Genomic DNA, 23,198 nt, shown 5'->3' on the forward strand with positions numbered 1-23,198 from the left:
GGAGCATGCCCAGGCGTTGTAGGGAGGTCATACAGGCACGTGGAGGCCACAAACACTACTGAGCCTCATTTTGACTTGTTTTAAGGACATTACATCAAAGTTGGATCAGCCTGTAGTGTGGTTTTCCACTTTAATTTTGAGTGTGACTCCAAATCCAGACCTCCATGGGTTGATAAATTTGATTTCCATTGATCATTTTTGTGTGATTTTGTTGTCAGCACATTCAACTATGTAAAGAAAAAAGTATTTAATAAGAATATTTCATTCATTCAGATCTAGGATGTGTTATTTTAGTGTTCCCTTTATTTTTTTGAGCAGTGTATTATCCTTATCCTTAACCACTGATTCCTTGTCTGGTCTCTTCTCTGCACCTGGGTCCAACCTCACCACGTCACATATATAGGTCCTGGATTGCAGGAAGCTTGGCCCAAGTGATGCACTACCCTCTGCTACCCTCTGTTAAAATACCAGGCGGTGATGCAGCGGTCAGGGTGCTCTCGATGGTGCAGTTGTAGAACTTTTTGAGGAGTACACGCCTTGGTAATCCATCTGGCCCCGCGGCCTTGTGAATGTTGACCTGTTTAAAGGTCTTGCTCTAATCGATTACAGAGAGAGTGATAACAGTCGTCCGAAATAGCTGGTGCTCTCATGCATGCTTCAGTGTTGCTTGCTACGAAGTGAGCATAAAAGGCATTTAGCTCATCTGGTAGGCTTGAGTCACTGGGCAGCTCACGGCTGCGTTTACCTTTGTAGTCTGTAATAGTTTGCAAGTCCGGCCACAACCAACGAGCGTCAGAGCCGGTGTAGTAGGATTCAATCTTAGTCCTGTATTGATGCTTTGCCTGTTTGATGGTTCATCTGAGGGCATTGCGGGATTTCTTACAAGCTTCCGGATTAATGTCCCGCTCCTTATATAGCGGCAGCTCTAGCCTTTAGCTCGGTAATCCATGGCTTATGGTTGGGATATGTACGTACAGTCGCTGTTGGGACGACATCGTCGATGCACTTATTGATGAAGCCGGTGACTGATGTGGTATACTCCTCAATGCCATCGGATGAATCCCGGGAACATATTCCAGTTTGTGCTAGCAAAACAGTCCTGTAGCGTAGCATCCACATCATCTGACAGCTTTCATATTGAGCGAGTCACTGGTACTTCCTGCTTTAGTTTTTGCTTGTAAGCTGGAATAAGGAGGATAGCATTTTGGTCAGATTTACCAAATGGAGGGTGAGGGAGAGCTTTGTATGAGTCTCTCTGTGTGGAGTAAAGGTGGTCTAGAGTTTTTTCCCCCTTGGGTTGCACATGTGACATGCTGGTAGAAATTAGGTAATACAGATTTAAGTTAACCTGTATTAAAGTCTCCAGCTACTAGGACCGCCTCTTCTGGATGAACATTTTGTTTGCTTATGGACTTATACAGCTTGTTGAGTGCAGTCTTAGTGCCAGCATCGGTTTGTGGTGGCAAATAGACGGCTTGGTAGATAGTATGTAGTCTAGATACATAAACTGTAGACTATCATGAAGTACTTTACCTCAGGTGAGAAATACCTTGAGACCTCTTTAATATTAGACATCGCGCACCAGCTGTTATTGACAAATAGACACACACCACCACCCCTCATCTTACCCGACGTAGCTGTTCTGTCCTGCTGATGCACGGAAAATCCAGCTAACTGTATTCGTGTCGTTGTTCAGCCACAAAGTTTGATTTGACTCGGTGAAACATAAGATATTACAGTTTTTAATGTCCCGTTGGTAGGATAGTCTCAAGTGGAGATAATCCAGTTTATTTTCCAGTGATTTTACGTTGGCCAATAAAATGGATGGTAGAGGCGGGAGGGAAGCTAAAGTCATTCTGCTACCCAAGAATAGTAAAGCCCCCTTTTACTGGCTCAAATAGCCAACCAATCAGCCTGTTACAAACCCTTAATAAAGTTCGGGAAAAAATGGTGTTTGACCAGATACAATGCTATTTCACAGGAAACAAATTGACAACAGACTTTCAGCACGCTTGTAGGTAAGGACACTCAACAAGCATAGCACTTACACAAACGACTGATGATTGTCTGAGAGAAATTGATGATAAAATGATTGTGAGGGCTGTCTTGTTAGACCAGTGCAGCTTTTGACATTATCGATCATAGTCTGCTGCTGGAAAAACGTATGTGTTATGGCTTTACACCCCCTGCTATGATGTTGAAAAAGAGTTACTTGTCTAACAGAACACAGGGTGTCCTTTAATGGAAGCCTCTCGAACATAATCCAGGTAGAATCAGGAATTCCCCAGGGTAGCTGTTTAGGCCCCTTGCATTTTTCAATCTTTACTAATGACATGCCACTGGCTTTGAGTAAGGCCAGTGTGTCTATGTATGCGGATGACTCAGCACTATACACGTCAGCTACTACAGTGACTGAAATGACTAACACTTAACAAAGAGCTGCAGTTAGTTTCGGAATGGGTAGCAAGGAATAAGTAAAGAATAAGTTAGTCCTAAATATTTCCAAAACTAAAAGCATTGTATGTGGAACAAATCATTCATTAAACCCTAAACCTCAACTACGTCTCGTAATGGATAATGTGGAAATTGAGCAAGTTGAGGTGACTAAACTGCTTGGAGTAACCCTGGATTGTAAACTGTCATGGTCAAAACATATTGACACAACAGTAGCTAAGATGGGAAGAAGTCTGTCCGTAATAAAGTGCTGCTCTACCTTCTTAACAGCACTATCAACAAGGCAGGTCCTACAGGCTCTAGTTTTGTCACACCTGGACTACTGTTCAGTCGTGTGGTCAGGTGCCACAAAGATGGACTTAGGAAAATTGCAATTGGCTCAGAACAGGGCAGCACGGCTTGTATTTGTAAGAGGTATTGACATGTTGAATGTACCGAGCTGTCTGTTTAAACTACTAGCACACAGCTCAGACACCCACAAGACATACCACCAGAGGTCTTTTCATAGTCCCCAAGTCCAGAACAGACTACGGGAGGCTCACATTACTACATAGAGCCATGACTACATGGAACTCTATTCCACATCAGGTAACTGATGCAAGCAGTAGAATCAGATTTTTAAAAAGAGCTTCCCGAGTGGCCCAGCAGTCTAAGGCACTGCATAACCCTAGAGGCATCACTACAGACCCGGGTTCGATCCCGGGCTGTATCACAACCGGCCGTGATTGGGAATCCCATATGTCGGCGCACAATTGGCCCAGCGTCGTCCGGGTTAGGGGAGGGTTTGGCCGGGGGGCTTTACTTGGCTCATCGCGCTCTAGCGACTCCTTGTGGCAGGCCAGGCGCTTGTAGGCTGACTGTGGTAGTCAGTTGAACAGTGTTTCCTCTGACATATTGGTGCGGTTGGCTTCCAGATTAAGCGGGCGTCTGGAAGCGCAGTTTGGCGGGTCATGTTTCAGAGGACGCATGACTCGACCTTCGCCTCCCGAGCCCGTTGGGGAGTTTCAGCGATGAGACAAGATCAAAAATGGAAATAAATAAATATATATAGGAGGGTTTTGTCTCATCGCTGCAACTCCCCAACAGGCTCGGGAGGCAAAGGTCGAGTTATATATACTAAAAACAAAACAAAAATAGATAAAAATACCGTATGCACCAGCAGGGACTGTGAAGCAACACAAACATAGGCACAGACACATGCATACACGCACACACGATAACATATGCACTAGACTGTGTTATAGATGTGGAGTAGGGGCCTGAGGGCACACACTATGTGTGTTGTGAAATCAGTAATGAATGTATTGTAATGTTTTTTAAATTGTATAACTGCCTTAAGCATATAGAAGTACCTGTTTCTTTGATAACCACTCAACACAGAATAGCCGCATGTGCGCAGTGCCTCAAATCGTTTAGAGAAAATAGCCTTTCTATTTTATTCAGCTATGTTCAATTGTATTCTTCATACCATAAAAGTATATAACACGAGCAACCATACGTGATACATCAACATGTCAACATGTCGTCATATGTTAGAGTGCTGTGAGAGCATTTCAGTGGACACAGAGCAAAACTGCAACATTATGGTATAATACTGTTATTGCATCAAATGGTTGTTTTTTGCAACAGAATAAGCGGTTGTTAGGATGGGCCTCTGGGAGATTTTGAAACGGACAGAAGATTTGCTATGTCCTTGGGTGATAAACCTACAGAGAACGCATTCCATAGCATGAGTTAATGTTTCTGTACTGGGGTACCAGGAGGAGATGGCTCCATTATGGAGTTGGGGGCCAGACACCGGTCTCTACACATTGAGATTTTTTTTTACAGCAGATACTGTGTTGAGTTTGAGGATACCCATCCAGCTCCCCTGTACCTTCTGACCACAGATGAATGCTGCGTAAAGATGCTCAGTCTCGTCCTGTGTTATTGTGTCAAGATAATTCTTCGGGTATGCCAAACCTGTACATTGGAAACAACACACCATTCACATATTCAGTGTTTCAGAAAACTCTGTTGTATGTGGCTGGCAACACAATCAAATAATCGGGCATTGCAAAAGCTCTAACACAGACTTCCACACTTGTTATTCTCAGATACTGAGATGGATTTGAGTTGTTCAAATACATTCAGACCTAACGAATTCTCTAATGTTGAGGTGAGTCCATGTCTGGCTGTACCCAAACATAGTTATATGCAAAGGTTAAAAAAAAACATAACAAAAAACAATTAAAGAAAAGACTCAAAGACCAAAAGATATCATCATATGGACAATGAGGTTAAAACCTTTTGGAGTAAAGAAACCATAACGGCTGTGATGACATCAGCTTGGTCAGTCCAAGACGTCTTGAACTTTGGAAGTAGCATTGCAGCAGCAATAAGCTGTGGCTCCTCCATCCTTTCTCCAAAGCGCTTTTGGAGACCATTCTGAATGGCTCTGATAAATGGTAGGCATATTTGTCAAGATGCTTCCAGCCTTTTAAGTTTTGTTTTTAGTAAGAAGATCACTGGCAGCAGCCACCCCATATGCGTGTTGGTCTCAGACTGTAGAATGTTCAAAGCTGAGACCAAAGGCTTCATCACTTTACAGTACTTATTCAAGAAGGACATTTCTGCCGGGCTCAGCCTGAAAGATAAGGTAAGGTAAATGTAAAACCTCTTAGAATTCTAACATGCTGACCAGACCGGACACGTCGCGTGCGCGAGCGTCGCAAAATACATTTTGAAATCCATGTTATTCAATTATTGCACCCACACTGCTCGCGCGCACCAACGAGCGTCTGCGATGCCAAGGGCTGAAATAGAACTCCTTTTTATTTCTGACGCAGATCGCGCTGAAAGTCCTGCCTCTCCCATCTCCTCATTGGTTTATAGAAGCAGGTAGCCACGTGCCATCTCCTCATTGGTTATACCCACGTGGGTGATTGAAAAACGAAATGTTTTGCCGGTTGTCGTGGTAAAAGTGTAGATGCCAATCACCTTATAAGTTCAAAGATGAAAAAGCCTGGAAGGAGGAGAGATGACTAGAAACGATTCAGTTGGCCGTTTTATGTGTGGATTAATTGTCGGAGTAGAGGACCTTGTGCATTTCAGGTAAAATAACAACTCAATGTTTATATCCCAGGACAAATTAGCTAGCAACAGCATGCTAACTAAATAGGACAAATTAGCTAGCAAGTGCAAGCTAACTAGCTCAATTGCCAAACATGTTTAATGCTTTAATGACCTGTCCCCAAATTAATGTCATTGGTTCAGAGTTTATTTTGATATTTTAACCTGCATGTCGTGATTGCGTTTGGTGTAGGGGGACAAAATACATTTATGGACGATAGCGCACGATAGCGCACGATGGCGCATGCGCGCAGCCGGTTTGTGTTCCGTGTAACATTTCATGGACAATAAATATTAGGAAAATATTACATTGATTCAAAGAATTGCTACTCACATTTTCACTTTTAATTCTTCACACACATTTCTTATGGTATCCTCCCCCTTCTCTTGTATGATACGTGTGATCCTCTCTACCGCCAGGTAAATTGAGTTCCAACATGTTTGATTTGGACGGATCAACTGCAGTTTGCACTCATTCTCTACAACTTCAGCAGCTGAGGTTGACCGCCCCGTTTTATTCCACATGGCTTGGCATGTGGCAAAAGACCACCTGGACAACCTTTTGTAGCCATCACTATTTTTCTGCCAACGCAGAATCTGTTGTTGAAATGAGGTTCTTCAACATCTGAGTCTCGGTCTGCTGACTCGACTGCCTGGCTCTGCTCACCAAAAACATTGAATGCTTTGATGAAGTTTGATCCACTGTCTGTTGTGGTTCTTATCACTTTCCCCCTGATCCTGTATGCACAATGGATGTCATCGAGGGCACCTGCAAGCACATAAAATGTGTGGGAAGCTCTCAACCTCTTGCAAGCAAGTGCAGCAGAATGTCTGAGTTTCTTCATCTATCCAGTGAAACTTGACCCCGATGTAACTCCTTTGATGTCCAACAATCAGTGGTGGCGGCAACATAATTTACCCTGCCAAGGTGTGCCATAACTGTCTTCTTCATGTGATTGGCAGCTTCATGTATTCTTGAACGAACAGTAGGTCTGCAGATTACTTTGCATTGAGGATGCAGGGTGGTTACCAACTCTTTAAAAGCTGGTTGTTCGACCACAGAGAATGGTTGTTGGCCCTCACAGATCAAATTAATGACAAGCTTGTCAACAGTTTCCTGTGAGACGCACCTGGCTCCTCCCACTGCCATAATTTCAGACATATTTGCATGCTTGCAAGTTGAAGAGGTGTTTGATAATTCCTTGGTTCGTTTGTTTGTGGTTGCAGAGGTCAGCATATTGTAGTATGTCATGATTTAATGGATGTTTCCTCTGTGGACAAAATTATTGCATCAATCTGGGCAAAATGTATATAGCCTGACCAGTTTGGTTTTAAATAATGTCACTGTCCAAATACATACGGATGTTGGGGAATATTGTTCTTTCTTTCCCCCAGTTATAAGAACTATAGTTTTACCAAACATGATTTCTGGCTATTATTCGAAACTCAGTGATCCAACCAGATATAGCTAGGAAATAAGCAACCAAAAAAAAGATAATGCACATACCTAAAAATCTCAGATCTCAAAATTATATATTTATTTTATCTTCACAAGTTAATTAATTTCACTTTTAGCTATCCCCAACAACTTACATTAGGGGGATGGCTAGCTACTAGCCACCATAATGTCAATGCGGTAGTAGCCCACACTACAGCTTATAGTTCCTTCAGCTGTGTAAAGACGTTGGTCAGGGTTAGCTTCTAACTAACTAGCAACAGGATGAGCTAGCTAACGTTAGCCTTATGCTACAGATTGAATGCAACAGGCTAGTAGCAACGCTTTGTTGTGTAGGCTATGTAATGTATCTAACAAACGTCATTCATGGCGATAAAATATATGTATAACTTTACTTTTCGTACCATTCATGTTTCCTCAAGTTTGACGCAGTTTTTGTAGGCAGCCACCTCCACCATCTTTGGTAAGCAGAGCTTTCAAGCTTCTGCTTGAAGCTGAAGTGTTCTTTGAGATGCGGCCAGGGATTTCCTTCCTCATGGTCTTCAGAAGACCTGGCCACTGGCTCTGTCTCTGTATTGTCTCCTGAACCTGTTCAATCTCATTAGGCTCCATTTATTTTTCAAGTTGATTAGGAAACCTTTTTTTACTGAGAAAATCCTGCTACCGATCATCATTTGGTTTGCATACACAGCTGTGATTGGGCCGTTTTTTGCGCGATGCGTGAAATTGAATTGTATTGGTCCACCTGATCATGTTACTTGTCACTGACAAACAAGTGAACAGTTCTAGCTGCTACAAAAGGCGCAAACTTTGTGCTTGCCATGATGATGTGTATCCCTTTTCTAGATTGTACTCTGTAATGGATGGTTTTGAAAATGTACTTAAGTACTTTACTTCATTAAAAATGTACTTATGTAAAAATACAGCCTTTTAAAAATACAACAAAAAGTACAAGTACACAGAAAAGCTACTAAATTACAGGAACGTGAGTAGTTGTAATTCATTACTTCCACCCCTGGTGATAAGTTTGTCTCACCTCATTTGATAGTAAAGCAATTAACCACCACAGTGTGCAGCTGAACATTGTATGCTGGAAAAAAACTTGGTTTGATATTTTTTGATAAAAACAAAATCCCTATTCATTAAATACGAATACACACCTGTTTTGCATGGATTCCGCTACACGGTTAGCTTTCAACAGCTAGGATTCCGGGACAAGCTATTTCTTGTCCCGGAATCCCGCTTACCAGACAGGTTGAAGCCTGCTTGACAGAGCCTCTAAGCTGCTAGCCATCATGCTAACAAAGTTGGTACCAGATTAGTTTTGCAATGGAGCCCTCTTTGTCTGGAGAAATAAATGAACGGTTCCAGAGCTGTAGGAGCTGTATAAATTACACTTTGTTTCGGGACAAACCGGATCACTCAGTTCCAATGTGGCAATTGTTTACTTGCTGGGGATTATGGGCTTGAGGTGGCTTCCTTGATCATGCAGGTCACCAGTCTGTAAGAAATGGGGGAAAACACATGATGGAATGTTTACATTTTCGACTCCGGTTGCTGGACGGTGTTCGCGCTTGTTGGATGCATCTCCACCTTGACCTTTGTCATTATCTGACTGGCCGGTGTTGCCCGGAGCTCCCCCATCTGATAGCGGAGAAGAAGGAGCAAAGTAAGAGGAGCAAGATTATCTAAGATGGTCGCATGTCATAAAGCTGTGGAAGCCGAAGACAGTCTACAGTCGTGGCCAAAAGTTTTGAGAATGACACAAATATAAATTTTCACAAAGTCTGCTGCCTCAGTTTGTATGATGGCAATTTGCATATACTCCAGAATGTTATGAAGAGTGATCAGATGATTTGCAATTAATTGCAAAGTCCCTCTTTGCCATGCAAATTAACTGAATCCCCAAAAAACATTTCCACTGCATTTCAGCCCTGCCACAAAAGGACCAGCTGACATCATGTCAGTGATTCTCTCATTAACACAGGTGTGAGTGTTGACGAGGACAAGGCTGGAGATCACTCTGTCATGCTGATTGAGTTCAAATAACAGACTGTAAGCTTCAAAAGGAGGGTGGTGCTTGGAATCATTGTTTTCCTCTGTCAAACATGGTAACATGGTAACCTGCAAGGAAACACGTGCCGTCATCATTGCTTTGCACAAAAAGGGCTTCACAGGCAAGGATATTGCTGCCAGTAAGATTGCACCTAAATCAACCATTTATCGGATCATCAAGAACTTCAAGGAGAGCGGTTCAATTGTTGTGTAGTAGGCTTCAGGGCGCCCAAGAAAGTCTAGCAAGCTCCAGGACCGTCTCCTAAAGTTGATTCAGCTGCGGGATCGGGGCACCGCCAGTACAGAGCTTGCTCAGGAATGGCAGCAGGCAGGTGTGAGTGCATCTGCACGCACAGTGAGGCAAAGACTTTTGGAGGATGGCCTGGTGTCAAGAAGGGCAGCAAAGAAGACACTTCTCTCCAGGAAAAACATCAGGGACAGACTGATATTCTGCAAAAGGTACAGGGATTGGACTGCTGAGGACTGGGGTAAAGTCATTCTCTCTGATGAATCCCCTTTCCGATTGTTTGGGGCATCCGGAAAAAAGCTTGTCTGGAGAAGACAAGGTGAGCGCTACCATCAGTCCTGTGTCATGCCAACAGTAAAGCATCCTGAGACCATTCATGTGTGTGGTTGCTTCTCAGCCAAGGGAGTGGGCTCACTCACAATTTTGCCTAAGAACACAGCCATGAATAACGAATGGTACCAACACATCCTCCGAGAGCAACTTCTCCCGACCATCGAGGAACAGTTTGGTGACGAACAATGCCTTTTCCAGCATGATGGAGCACCTTGCCATAAGGCAAAAGTGATAACTAAGTGGCTCGAGGAACAAAACATAGATATTTTGGGTCCATGGCCAGGAATCTCCCCAGACCTTAATCCCATTGAGAACTTGTGGTCAATCCTCAAGAGGCGGGTGGACAAACAAAAACACACAAATTCTGACAAACTCCAAGTATTGATTATGCAAGAATGGGCTGCCATCAGTCAGGATGTGGCCCAGAAGTTAATTGACAGCATGCCAGGGCGGATTGCAGAGGTCTTGAAAAAGAAGGGTCAACACTGCAAATATTGACTCTTTGCATCAACTTCATGTAATTGTAAATAAAAGCCTTTGACACTTATGAAATGCTTGTAATTATACTTCAGTATTCCATAGTAACATCTGACAAAAATATCTAAAGACACTGAAGCAGCAAACTTTGTGGAAATTAATATTTGTGTCATTCTCAAAACTTTTGGCCATGACTGTACACTTCCAACAAGAGGCATGGAGCAGATACAAACTACTAATAGTTTTGCTGTCCTGGAGCCTGATCTTCCTGCATCTTCGTCGCTGGGGGTGCCTGTGTCTGCAGCCGCAGTGCCTACTACTACGATTTCGAAAGTCGACGTCGGCAACCTTTTGTCCCTGCGCTGGATCGAGCGGGTCTTCTCCATCTGTTGGAAGCCTGCACCAGGCACCAGGAGCAACAGGCTCAAGTCATCCTGCCTCTCGCCCGTCCATAAAGGGTTCTCCGAATCCTGTGACGTGTGGGAGTGGGCAGATTTCCTCGTCCTACTCGCCAGCCATGATTTTGGGCAGCTCCATGGTAAGAAATGTGACCATTCCCAGTGCAAAAACAATGTCCTATCCCGGAGCTTGAGTAAATTACATTACTAAGCTGCTCCCGAATGGACTACGTCAGGACATGGAAATTGATTCTATCGTAGTCCATGTTGGTTTTGATGACATTATGAAGGGCAGCTCTGAACAGTTGAAACTGAATTTTAAAGAGCTGATTGACTCTCTGCTAGACACTAATAAAGGATCCATCATAACTGGCCCTGTGCCCTCTCTGAATCGTGGCATTGAACGCTTTAGAAGGATTCTTTCTCTTAACTTCTCTGCGCTACGGATACCGAATACGGGTTCACTTTCCTAAACAACCGCTGAATTGCAGGGCGCCAAATTCAAAAATATTACTAAAAATATTTATAATCATGCAATCACAAGTGAAATATACCAAAACATATCTTTGCTTGTTGTTAATCCACCTATCGTGTCAGATTTTGAAAATATATTTTACAGCGAAAGAAATCCAAGCTTTTGTGAGTGTAGCTTTCAATGCTACATCAGCTAGCCCCAAATTAGCATGGTCACGAAAGTCAGAAAAGCAATAAAATTAATCGCTTACCTTTGATAATCTTCGGGTGTTTCCACTCACGAGACTCCCAGTTACACAACAAATCTTATTTTTGTTCGATAAATATTACTTTTATCACAAAAAAACGCTATTTGGGTTGCGCATTATTTTGAGAAAACAAAAGCCGTGTTCCGTTCGACAAATCCCCAAAAGTATCTGAAATGGTCGTAGAAACATTTCAAATGTTTTTTATAATCAAGCCTCAGGTTGTCTTTAACAAACATAATTGATAATATTTCAACCGGAGCATAACCTATTCTTTAAGAGACAAAAGGAAAATGGTGAGCTCCTCCTGCGCGCACAGGAAATATTCCGAGGACACTTGGCGAGTTTTGAAAAAACTTGTTCATTTTTCAAAATAAAAGCCTGAAACTATGTCTAAAGCCTGGTCACAGCCTGAGGAAGCCATTGGAAAAGGAATCTAGTTGATACCCCTTTAAATGGAGGTTAGACAGGCCAGGAAACACAGATAAAAAAAATAAAAATAAATCACTTCCGGGTTACTTTTTCTCAGGTTTTCGCTTGCAGAATAAGTATTATTTTTCTCACAGACAATATTTTGACAGTTTTGGAAACTTTGGAGTGTTTTCTATCCTAATCTGTAAATTATATGCATATTCTACGATCTGGGCCAGAGAAAATGTCCATTTACTTTGGGCATGTTATTTAAAAAAATAAATAATCTGACCCCTAGCGCTAAGAAGTTAACAACTGGTTACGTGATTATTGCAGCTCGATGGGTATAACTTTTGTTGACAATTTCGATACCTTTTGGAAACAAAGCACGTTTTATAAGGAGGAAGCACGTTTTATAAGGAGGATGGGATCCACCTAAATCATTTGGGTTCCTGGATCCGTTCACTGCACTATAAGGCTGCGTTGAGACAATTACAATTATCAATGACCCAAGGCCAGCTCAGCTAATCCCTACCATTGTGGCGCTGAGTTGTCATAATGCTTCAGCAAATGTACATTACACCAGGGATGTCGGTAGACAATATAAGTAACCTAATTTATGTCCCTCTAACTGCCCTGAATGCCTCTGCTGAACCTACAGATATTGTATGCAGTAATCATGTGCCTATGAACCAGATTTATACTGTTAGCAGTGAGCTGGTGTGCCCTAGGAGGAAGTCCACTGTGTGCAGCTCACCCTGCACTAACATAAAGAACATGATCTACTGCTGCTAAGCTGTAGACCACCAAGTGCTAACAGTCAGTATCTGGATAATATGTGTGAAATGCATGTGATATTAACAGAGGTGTGAATTAAATATTGACTGGCTTTCATCAAGCTGCCCACTCAAGAAAAAGCTTCAAACTGTAACCAGTGCCTGAAACCTGGTTCAGGTTTTCAGTCAACCTACCAGGGTAGTTACAAACAGCACAGGAATTAAATCCTGTATTAATCACATCTTTACTAATGCTACAGAAATTAGCTATAGTAGCCATATCTAGGTAAACCAAAGTTCCAAAGGCTGGGCCTAATATAGTGTATAAGAGGTCATACAATAAGTTTTATAATGATTCATATGTTGTTGATGTAAAGAATATTTGTTGGTCTGTGGTGTGTAATGAGAAGAAACTAGACACTGCACTTGACACATTTATGACATTTCTTATTCCAGTTACTAATAAGCATGCACCCATTAAGAAAATGACTTTAAAAACTGTTAAATCAGCTAGGACTCCATCCTAGCTGGAGGGGTGCTTTCATCTTATCTACGAACATAGATAGGGCTCTAACTCCCTTAGCTCCATATTAAAATAGGGTGCAGGCCAGGCAGCAGGCTGTTAGCCAGCCTGCCAGCTTAGTGGAGTCTGCCACTAGCAGTCAGTGTAGTCAGCTCAGCTATCCCCATTGAGACCGTGTCTGTGCCTCGACCTAGGTTGGGCAAAACTAAACATGGCAGTGTTTGCCTTAGCAATCTCATTAGAATAAAGTCCTCCTCCATTCCTGCCATTATTGAAAGAGATCGTGATACCTCACATCTCAAAATAGGGCTACTTAATGTTAGATCCTTCACTTCCAAGGCAGTTATAGTCAATGAACTAATCACTGATCATAATCTTGATGTGATTGGCCTGACTGAAACATGGCTTAACCTGTTGAGGACAGAGGGCGCTGTTTTCACTTTGGGGGAAAATCGTGCCCAATTTAAACGGCCTCGTACTCAATTCTTGCTCGTACAATATGCATATTATTATTACTATTGGATAGAAAACACTCTCTAGTTTCTAAAACCGTTTGAATTATATCTGTGAGTAAAACAGAACTCATTTTGCAGCAAACTTCCTGACAGGAAGTGGAAAATCTGAAATCGATGCTCTGTTCTAGGCCCTGCCTATAAATGTCCTTGATATTTATTAGTATACATGCACTTCATACGTCTTCCACTAGATGTCGACAGGCAGTGAGAGAAGAAATGGAGTGTATAACTTGATCTGGGGTCGAATAAAAGCTCTCGGCATGACGTGTCACCAGTTTCCTGTTTTCTGGAGAGCGCGTGAAGGGACCTGGTTTTGCCTTCTGAAAAGCTGCCGTTATAGACGACTAATATCTCCGGCTTTGATTTTATTTGATACATGTGACAATATCATCGTAAAGTATGTTTTTTCAATATAGTTTTATTAGATTATTGAAATTTTTTCGGGACGTTAGGCGTGTTGCGTTGTGTGCCTTTGTTCAGGAAGGAGAGCTTGGCGCTACTTTGCTAGCTTTCCGTGCTAATTGACTGGAGAAGAGGACATTCTAAAACCAAACAACGATTGTTCTGGACAAAGGACCCCTTGTACAACATTCTGATGAAAGATCATCAAAAGTAGGACCCATTTTATGATGCTATTTCATATATCTGTCGAACATGTGAAATAGTCGTTTGCGCCCAGATTTTGGGTACTCTCTCGCTATAACTAAGCTGGATGTCGTAATGAAGTTATTTTTAGAATTCTAACACGGCGATTGCATTAAGAACTAGTGTATCTATCATTTCCTATACAACATGTATTTTCTAGTAACGTTTATGAATAGTTATTTGGTCAGAATAGTTGAGTGTCATAAAAATATCCGCACATTCTGGGAAAAAGATGCTACGTTAGCACAATGTATAACCACTGATTTCAGCTCTAAATATGCACATTTTCGAACAAAACATAAGTGTATGTATAACCTGATGTTATAGGACTGTCATCTGATGAAGGTTTATGAAGGTTAGTGAAAATTAATATCTTTTGCTGGTTTATTCGCTATCGCTAACGTGCCTATTGCTATCGCTAACGTGCCTTGATGAATGAATGCGGTAGTGTGGTAGGCTATTGTAGTAAGCTAATATAATGCTATATTGTGTTTTCGCTGTAAAACGCTTAAAAAATCGGAAATATTGGCTGGATTCACAAGATGTTTGTCTTTAATTTGCTGTACACCATCGATTTTTCAGAAATGTTTTATGATGAGTATTTAGGTATTTGACGTTGGTGTCTGTAATTACTCTGGCTGCTTCGGTGCTATTTCTGACGGTAGCTGTGATGGTAGCTGCAATGTAAAACTGATTTATACCTCAAATATGCACATTTTTTGAACAAAACATAGATTTATTGTATAACATGTTATAAGACTGTCATCTGATGAAGTTGTTTCTTGGTTAGTTTGGTTGGTTCTTGGTTAGTTAGGTTGGCTTTGTGCATGCTACCTGTGCTGTGAAAAATGTCTGTCCTTTTTTGTATTTGGTGGTGAGCTAACATAAATATATGTGGTGTTTTCGCTGTAAAACATTTTAAAAATCGGACATGTTGACTGGATTCACAAGATGTGTATCTTTCATTTGCTGTATTGGACTTGTTAATGTGTGAAAGTTAAATATTTCTAAAAAATATCTTTTGAATTTCGCGCTCTGCCTTTTCAGTGGAATGTGGGAGGAGTTCCGCTAGCGGAACCCCGGTGCCAGACAGGTTAAGCCTGATGAATTTACCGTGTTAAATGAGGCCTCACCTCCTGGTTACACTAGTGACCATATCCCCCGCGCATCCCACAAAGGCGGAGGTGTTGCTAACATTTACAATAGCAAATTTCAATTTACAAAAAGCCCCCCGACGTTTTCGTCTTTTGAACTTCTAGTCATTAAATCTGAATTCCTATCGGACCTTGTAGTCATAGCAGATATAATTCACATTTTTGGTGACTTTAATATTCACACGGAAAAATACACAGATCCACTCCAAAAGGCTTTCGGAGCCATCCGACTCAGTAGGTTTTGTCCAACATGTCTCCGGACCTACTCACTGCCACAGTCATACTCTGGACCTAGTTTTGTCCCATGGAATAAATGTTGTGGATCTTAATGTTTTTCCTCATAATCCTGGACTATCGGACGACCATTTTATTACGTTTGCAATTGCAACAAATAATCTGCTCAGACCCCAACCAAGGAGCATCAAAAGTCGTGCTATAAATTCTCAGACAACCCAAAGATTCCTTGATGCAACATGACCAATATCCCACTGTATCTTCAATAGGGAATGAGTTGAAAAACGACCAACCTCAGATTTCCTACTTCCTGGTTGGATTTTTTCTCAGGTTTTTGCCTGCTGGTTGGTCGATATTCAACTCAGCTCCTATTGAAGATACAGTGGGATATTGGTAATGTTGCACTTCTTAAGGCTTCCACTCGATGTCAACAGTCTTTAGAACCTTGTCTGATGCTTCTACTGTGAAGTGGGGCCGAATGAGAGGGGATTGAGTAAGGTCTGCCATGACCTGAACATGCGCTGACCATGCGCGTTCATGTGAGAGCGAGCTCTGTTCCATCGCACTTCTGAAGGCAAAGGAATTCTCCGGTTGGAAAATTATTGAAGAATTATGTTAAAAACATCCTAAAGATTGATTCAATACTTAGTTTGTCATTTTTGTACGGACTGTAATATAACATTAACTTTTCGTCCGTACTTTCCGCTGGACTTGCCCGCGCGTCGTGAGTTTGGAAAGTGTACTGAACGCTAGAACAACAAGGAGGAATTTGGACATAAATGATGGACATTATCGAACAAAACAAACATTTATTGTGGAACTGGGATTCCTGGGACTGCATTCTGATGAAGATCATCAAAGGTAAGTTAATGTTCATAATGTTATTTCTGACTTCTGTTGACTGCACAATATGGCGGATATATTTTTGTCTTGATTGGGCTCTGAGCGCCGACCCCAGATTATTGCATGGTTTGCTTTTTCCGTAAAGGTTTTTTGAAATCTGACACAGCGGTTGCATTAAAGAGAAGTGTATTTAAAATTCCATGCATAACACTTGTATTTTCATCAACATTTATAATGAGTATTTCTGGAAATTGATGTGGCTCTCTGCAAAATCACCGGATGTTTTGGAACTTCTGAACGTAAAGCGCCAATGTAAACACAGATTTTTGGATATAAATATGAACTTTACCAAACAAAACATACATGTATTGTGTAACATAAAGTCCTATGAGTGTCATCTGATGAAGATCATCAAAGGTTAGTGATTAATTTTATCTATATTTCTGCTTTTTGTGAATCCTCTCTTTGGCTGGAAAAATGGCTGTGTTATTCTGTGAATAGGCACTCACCTAACATAATCGTTTGGTTTGCTTTCGTCGTAAAGCCTTTTTGAAATCGGACACTGTGGCTGGATTTACAACAAGTGTATCTTTAAAATGGTGTAAAATACATGTATGTTTGAGGAATTTTAATTATGGGATTTATGGAAATTTAAATGCTGACTATACACATATCTGGCCAAATTATGAAAGATAGGCATTGTAATTTTGAATTACGTAAAGTGAGTGAGGAAGAGGTAAAAAAATGATTGTTGTCTATCAACAATGACAAGCCAACTGGGTCTGACAATCTGGATGGAAAATTACTGCTATCAACAATGACAAGCCACCGGGGTCTGACAATCTGGATGGAAAATTACTGTTATCAACAATGGCAAGCCACCGGGGTCTTACAACCTGGATGGAAAATTACTGAGGATAATAGCGATATTGACACTCCTATTTGCCATATCTTCAATTTAAGCCTACTAGAATGTGTGTCCCCCCAGGCTTGGAGGGGAGCAAGTCATTCCGCTACCTAAGAATAGTAAAGCCCCCTTTACTGGCTCAAATAGCCGATCAATCAGCCTGTACCAACCCTTAGTAAACTTCAGGATTTTTTTTTTGACCAGATATAATGCTATTTAACAGTAAACTAATTGAACCCTTTCAGCATGCTTATAGGGAAGGACATTCAATAAACACAGCACTGTCGTGTCTGCCGGATTAAGTGATATGACATGCTATTCTATAAAATCATTTCTTTGTAATTAATATTACCTGATTAAGCTAATCAGGTAAATGTAATTAACTAGAAAGCTGGGGCACCACGAAATAATGTTTATAGAGTTGTTATCTTCCGAATAAACTCTTAAAGACCTGCTAATCTTTTACCTCAATAGCAGTCAATATTTAATCATCACTTTATTTAGTCTCAACCAAGAATTTACAACTTTCAGATATCTTCATGAACCCTGGCTAACAAGTTGAATCAGCAATACAAAATGTGGTTTAATTATTTATTTACTAAATAATCACACAGAATTACATCTACACAGAATGGATCATACATTGATTATAAATTATGTCAAAAGAAAACGTCCCTAGCGGACGGAACAGATACGACAGTTGGTTATAGAAAGGGGGTTGGGTTTGAGTGAAAGAGTGGGAAGACTGAGGAGCAAAAAAGGATTTGTCTCTCTATCGGGTCGTAGGCTGCTATGCTATCATAAATACAGTATCTTATGCATTCTAAATAACCGCCCATTTGAAAAAGGAAAATGCAATAAATATTTACTCTGAGCTGCGCTTCGGTAGATTGGTCGTAGATAGAAGGCGGGGTGGTCCAGCATGGATCTCTGGTCTTCTGAAGAATGTCTTGTGGTGAACTGGAGTGTGGTAGAATGGATACTCTGTCCGTCCTCTCCTAGCCCACATTTAGCGAGCGGAGAGGGTATCACTTCTTTAGTGAATAAGAGTTCAAAGTTCATACCAAGTTGCCATACTTTTAAGCTCATTCTGGCTGGTATAGTCGAAATTCATCTTTTCGGCGTGTTGACCGTCATCTTCACGTTGAAATTCAATGCTAATTTCGTTATGTTCTTGTCGTTCAACCAGAGCTCACGCTGAGGTTGGCTTAGTTCTGTAGATGATCTTTGTCCTTTCAACGTGGCTACCGCAAGTCCACCCGTCCTTGGAACAGAACTTTGAATTTTCGTCAACGGGTTTATATAGTGGTGAAAGAAGGGCATGTTTCATAGTTTACAACCAAAGTCTGTTCATTTGGATGGGGCCTCTGAGGTAGCAGAGTTTCTCTATGACAAACAGTTCTCCCATTTAAGAAGCTAAAATTACATTTAATCTTTTCACAAATGGTTTCATATTTAAACATTTAAATTGCACAACAATTCCATGTGAATCTGATAACAAGAATGTGTAGACTTCCAAGATACAGTTTGTCGTCCTATCAATAATAATGCCTCAGACGCCAACTGATCTGACATGTGTCGTGGCTGAATCATAATTAGTTAGGTAACATAGATAAGATGTTATTTTCATCATATGCTTGTGAGATACTTGTTATTAGAATGGTTCCCTTTGGACAATAGGGTTGGCAGTTGCATTTTCCCTTCTGAGCTAGGGCTTAGTCACTTGGGGCTCAGAGAGGGGAGAGGTCAGGCTTGTCTTCATATGTCAATGTATCTGTTAAACCATGTGGTGCTATGTAGAATATCAGAAGGGGAGGAAGACAGAATGGAACATTGTCTTCTTATGGGAATATGTCTGTAACTATTCCTAAACCATGTGAAGGGATGGCGTTATTAATGGGGAACCAGTTAGTTATCTCATACAATGTCTGTACGCCAGTCACTCCCTACTTTTCTCATTGCGGGAAGGAGTATGGCAGTGTTTGGAACCATTGTATGTCCCCTCTGAGGTTGCCCTTATCTTTACCTAGTATATGACCTAAGAGGCTCACTGTCTTTTCTGAGCTTATCCAGGAGGGGGTGTATTTTAGATCGGAGTATCTAGAATTGACAATTGATATATGCCATTGGATGAGGTAATGTTGTGGTACCAAGCATGAGATTGAAACCTCGTCTTAGGAGACCAAACTGAACGATAATTTATAGCTAATGCTATAAATTATGGGATACTCCTCTTTCAAGTAAAAGGTTCTTGGCTATAAATTAAAATAAGAATTGTTTTGTAAGCACTCAGAGAATTCATTTATAGACACTGAATTGATCTGAGAGTCAAAAAGGGCTATGGTGAAGCTCATATATTATTAAAGATGGACTTTATAATATAACTCTGACTTGTGTGTGGTTGGCTCTCTTTATTGAGTAATACAGGAAATTACCACGACACATGTTCATTAAGTAGCAACACATATTTTCAACTGGTTTTATTAGTGAAATATGGTTCAGTTTATCACCTTTTGATGTCACCAGACTCTGTTAATAAAGGGATTTTCAATAGTCACATCGGGTAGAGAGGAAAAAGGGGTATTTATGGGGGTCATAAACCTCCCCCAACAGGCCAACGTCATGATAGCACTTACACAAATGATTGACTGGGAGAAATTGATGATAAAAAGATTGTGGGGGTTGTTTTGTTAGACTTCAGTGCAGCTTTTGACATTATCATAGTCTGCTTCTGGAAAAACATGTGTTATTGCTTTACACCCCTTGCAATATAAAGAGATAAAGAGTTACCTGTCTAACAGACCACAGAGTGTGTTCTTTAATGGAAGCCTCTCCAACATAATCTAGGTAGAATCAGGAATTCCCCAGGGCAGCAGTCTAGGCCCATTGAAAAAAGTAATCTTTACTAATGACATGCACAGTATTACATAGAGCCATGACTACATGTAACTCTATTCCGCATCAAGAAAATGATGGAAGTAGAAAAATTAGATTAATAACAGATTAAAAAACACCTTAACCTGTCTGGCACCGGGGTTCCGCTAGAGGAACTCCTCCCACATTCCACTGAAAAGGCAGAGCGCGAAATTCAAAAGATATTTTTTAGAAATATTTAACTTTCACACATTAACAAGTCCAATACAGCAAATGAAAGATACACATCTTGTGAATCCAGTCAACATGTCCGATTTTTAAAATGTTTTACAGCGAAAACACCACATATATTTATGTTAGCTCACCACCAAATACAAAAAAGGACAGACATTTTTCACAGCACAGGTAGCATGCACAAAGCCAACCTAACCAACCAAGAACCAACCAAACTAACCAAGAAACAACTTCATCAGATTGACAGTCTTATAACATGTTATACAATAAATCTATGTTTTGTTCGAAAAATGTGCATATTTGAGGTATAAATCAGTTTTACATTGCAGCTACCATCACAGCTACCGTCAGAAATAGCACCAAAGCAGCCAGAGTAATTACAGACACCAACGTCAAATACCTAAATACTCATCATAAAACATTTCTGAAAAATCGATGGTGTACAGCAAATTAAAGACAAACATCTTGTGAATCCAGCCAATATTTCCGATTTTTTAAGTGTTTTACAGCGAAAACACAATATAGCATTGTATTAGCCTACCACACTACCGCATTCATTCATCAAGGCACGTTAGCGATAGCAATAGGCACGTTAGCGATAGCGAATAAACCAGCAAAAGATATTAATTTTCACTAACCTTCATAAACCTTCATCAGATGACAGTCCTATAACATCAGGTTATACATACACTCATGTTTTGTTCGAAAATGTGCATATTTAGAGCTGAAATCAGTGGTTATACATTGTGCTAACGTAGCATCTTTTTCCCAGAATGTGCGGATATTTTTATGACACTCAACTATTCTGACCAAATAACTATTCATAAACGTTACTAGAAAATACATGTTGTATAGGAAATGATAGATACACTAGTTCTTAATGCAATCGCCGTGTTAGAATTCTAAAAATAACTTCATTACGACATCCAGCTTAGTTATAGCGAGAGAGTACCCAAAATCTGGGCGCAAACGACTATTTCACATGTTCGACAGATATATGAAATAGCATCATAAAATGGGTCCTACTTTTGATGATCTTTCATCAGAATGTTGTACAAGGGGTCCTTTGTCCAGAACAATCGTTGTTTGGTTTTAGAATGTCCTCTTCTCCAGTCAATTAGCACGGAAAGCTAGCAAAGTAGCGCGAAGCTCTCCTTCCTGAACAAAGGCACACAACGCAACACGCCTAACGTCCCGAATAAATTTCAATAATCTAATAAAACTATATTGAAAAAACATACTTTACGATGATATTGTCACATGTATCAAATAAAATCAAAGCCGGAGATATTAGTCGTCTATAACGGCAGCTTTTCAGAAGGCAAAACCAGGTCCCTTCACGCGCTCTCCAGAAAACAGGAAACTGGTGACACGTCATGCCGAGAGCTTTTATTCGACCCCAGATCAAGTTATACACTCCATTTCTTCTCTCACTGCCTGTCGACATCTAGTGGAAGACGTATGAAGTGCATGTATACTAATAAATATCAAGGACATTTATAGGCAGGGCCTAGAACAGAGCATCGATTTCAGATTTTCCACTTCCTGTCAGGAAGTTTGCTGCAAAATGAGTTCTGTTTTACTCACAGATATAATTCAAACGGTTTTAGAAACTAGAGAGTGTTTTCTATCCAATAGTAATAATAATATGCATATTGTACGAGCAAGAATTGAGTACGAGGCCGTTTAAATTGGGCACGATTTTCCCCCAAAGTGAAAACAGCGCCCTCTGTCCTCAACACCTTAAGGAACAGCAGGGACTGTGAAGCAACTCAAACATAGGCACAGACACATGCACACACACACGTACACATAGATTTTGTACTGTAGATATGTGCTAGTGGTGGAGTAGGGACCTGAGTTTGAGTTTATTTTAACAGGGACAGTGCACATTAATGAACGTTTCAGTAAAAGTGACGGTTTTAGCCAGCCGGCTAATTTTCAACCGCAGTCCCTGGGAAGGTTATTTAAAAAAAATGACAATATAGACTGTCACGTAGAGTAGGCCAGAAGGCTAAACTGGAAAACCTAACCTCTATCAAAATAAAAAGATGGCGGAGCAGCAAAAGTTCTTCTGTGCAAGAACAAAAACAAACAGTACTGCCATCAAACATATACCTTATGGGCCAGCTTAAAACAATGCTACCCCATCCACAGCTTAAAACAATGCTACCCCATCCACAGCTAAACACAATGCTACCCCATCCACAGCTAAACACAATGCTGCCCCATCCACAGCTAAACACAATGCTGCCCCATCCACAGCTTAAAACAATGCTGCCCCATCCACAGCTTAAAACCATGCTGCCCCATCCACAGCTTAAAACAATGCTGCCCCATCCACAGCTTAAAACAATGCTACCCCATCCACAGCTAAACACAATGCTGCCCCATCCACAGCTTAAAACAATGCTACCCCATCCACAGCTTAAAACAATGCTACCCCATCCACAGCTTAAAACAATGCTACCCCATCCACAGCTTAAAACAATGCTACCCCATCCACAGCTTAAAACAATGCTGCCCCATCCACAGCTTAAAACAATGCTGCCCCATCCACAGCTTAAAACAATGCTGCCCCATCCACAGCTAAACACAATGCTGCCCCATCCACAGCTAAACACAATGCTGCCCCATCCACAGCTAAACACAATGCTGCCCCATCCACAGCTAAACACAATGCTGCCCCATCCACAGCTAAAAACAATGCTGCCCCATCCACAGCTAAACACAATGCTGCCCCATCCACAGCTAAACACAAAGCTGCCAAATCCACAGCTAAACACAATGCTACCCCATCCACAGCTAAACACAATGCTACCCCATCCACAG

The sequence above is a fragment of the Salvelinus namaycush genome, chromosome 19 (assembly GCF_016432855.1).
Source record: "Salvelinus namaycush isolate Seneca chromosome 19, SaNama_1.0, whole genome shotgun sequence".
Taxonomy (NCBI): domain Eukaryota; kingdom Metazoa; phylum Chordata; class Actinopteri; order Salmoniformes; family Salmonidae; genus Salvelinus; species Salvelinus namaycush.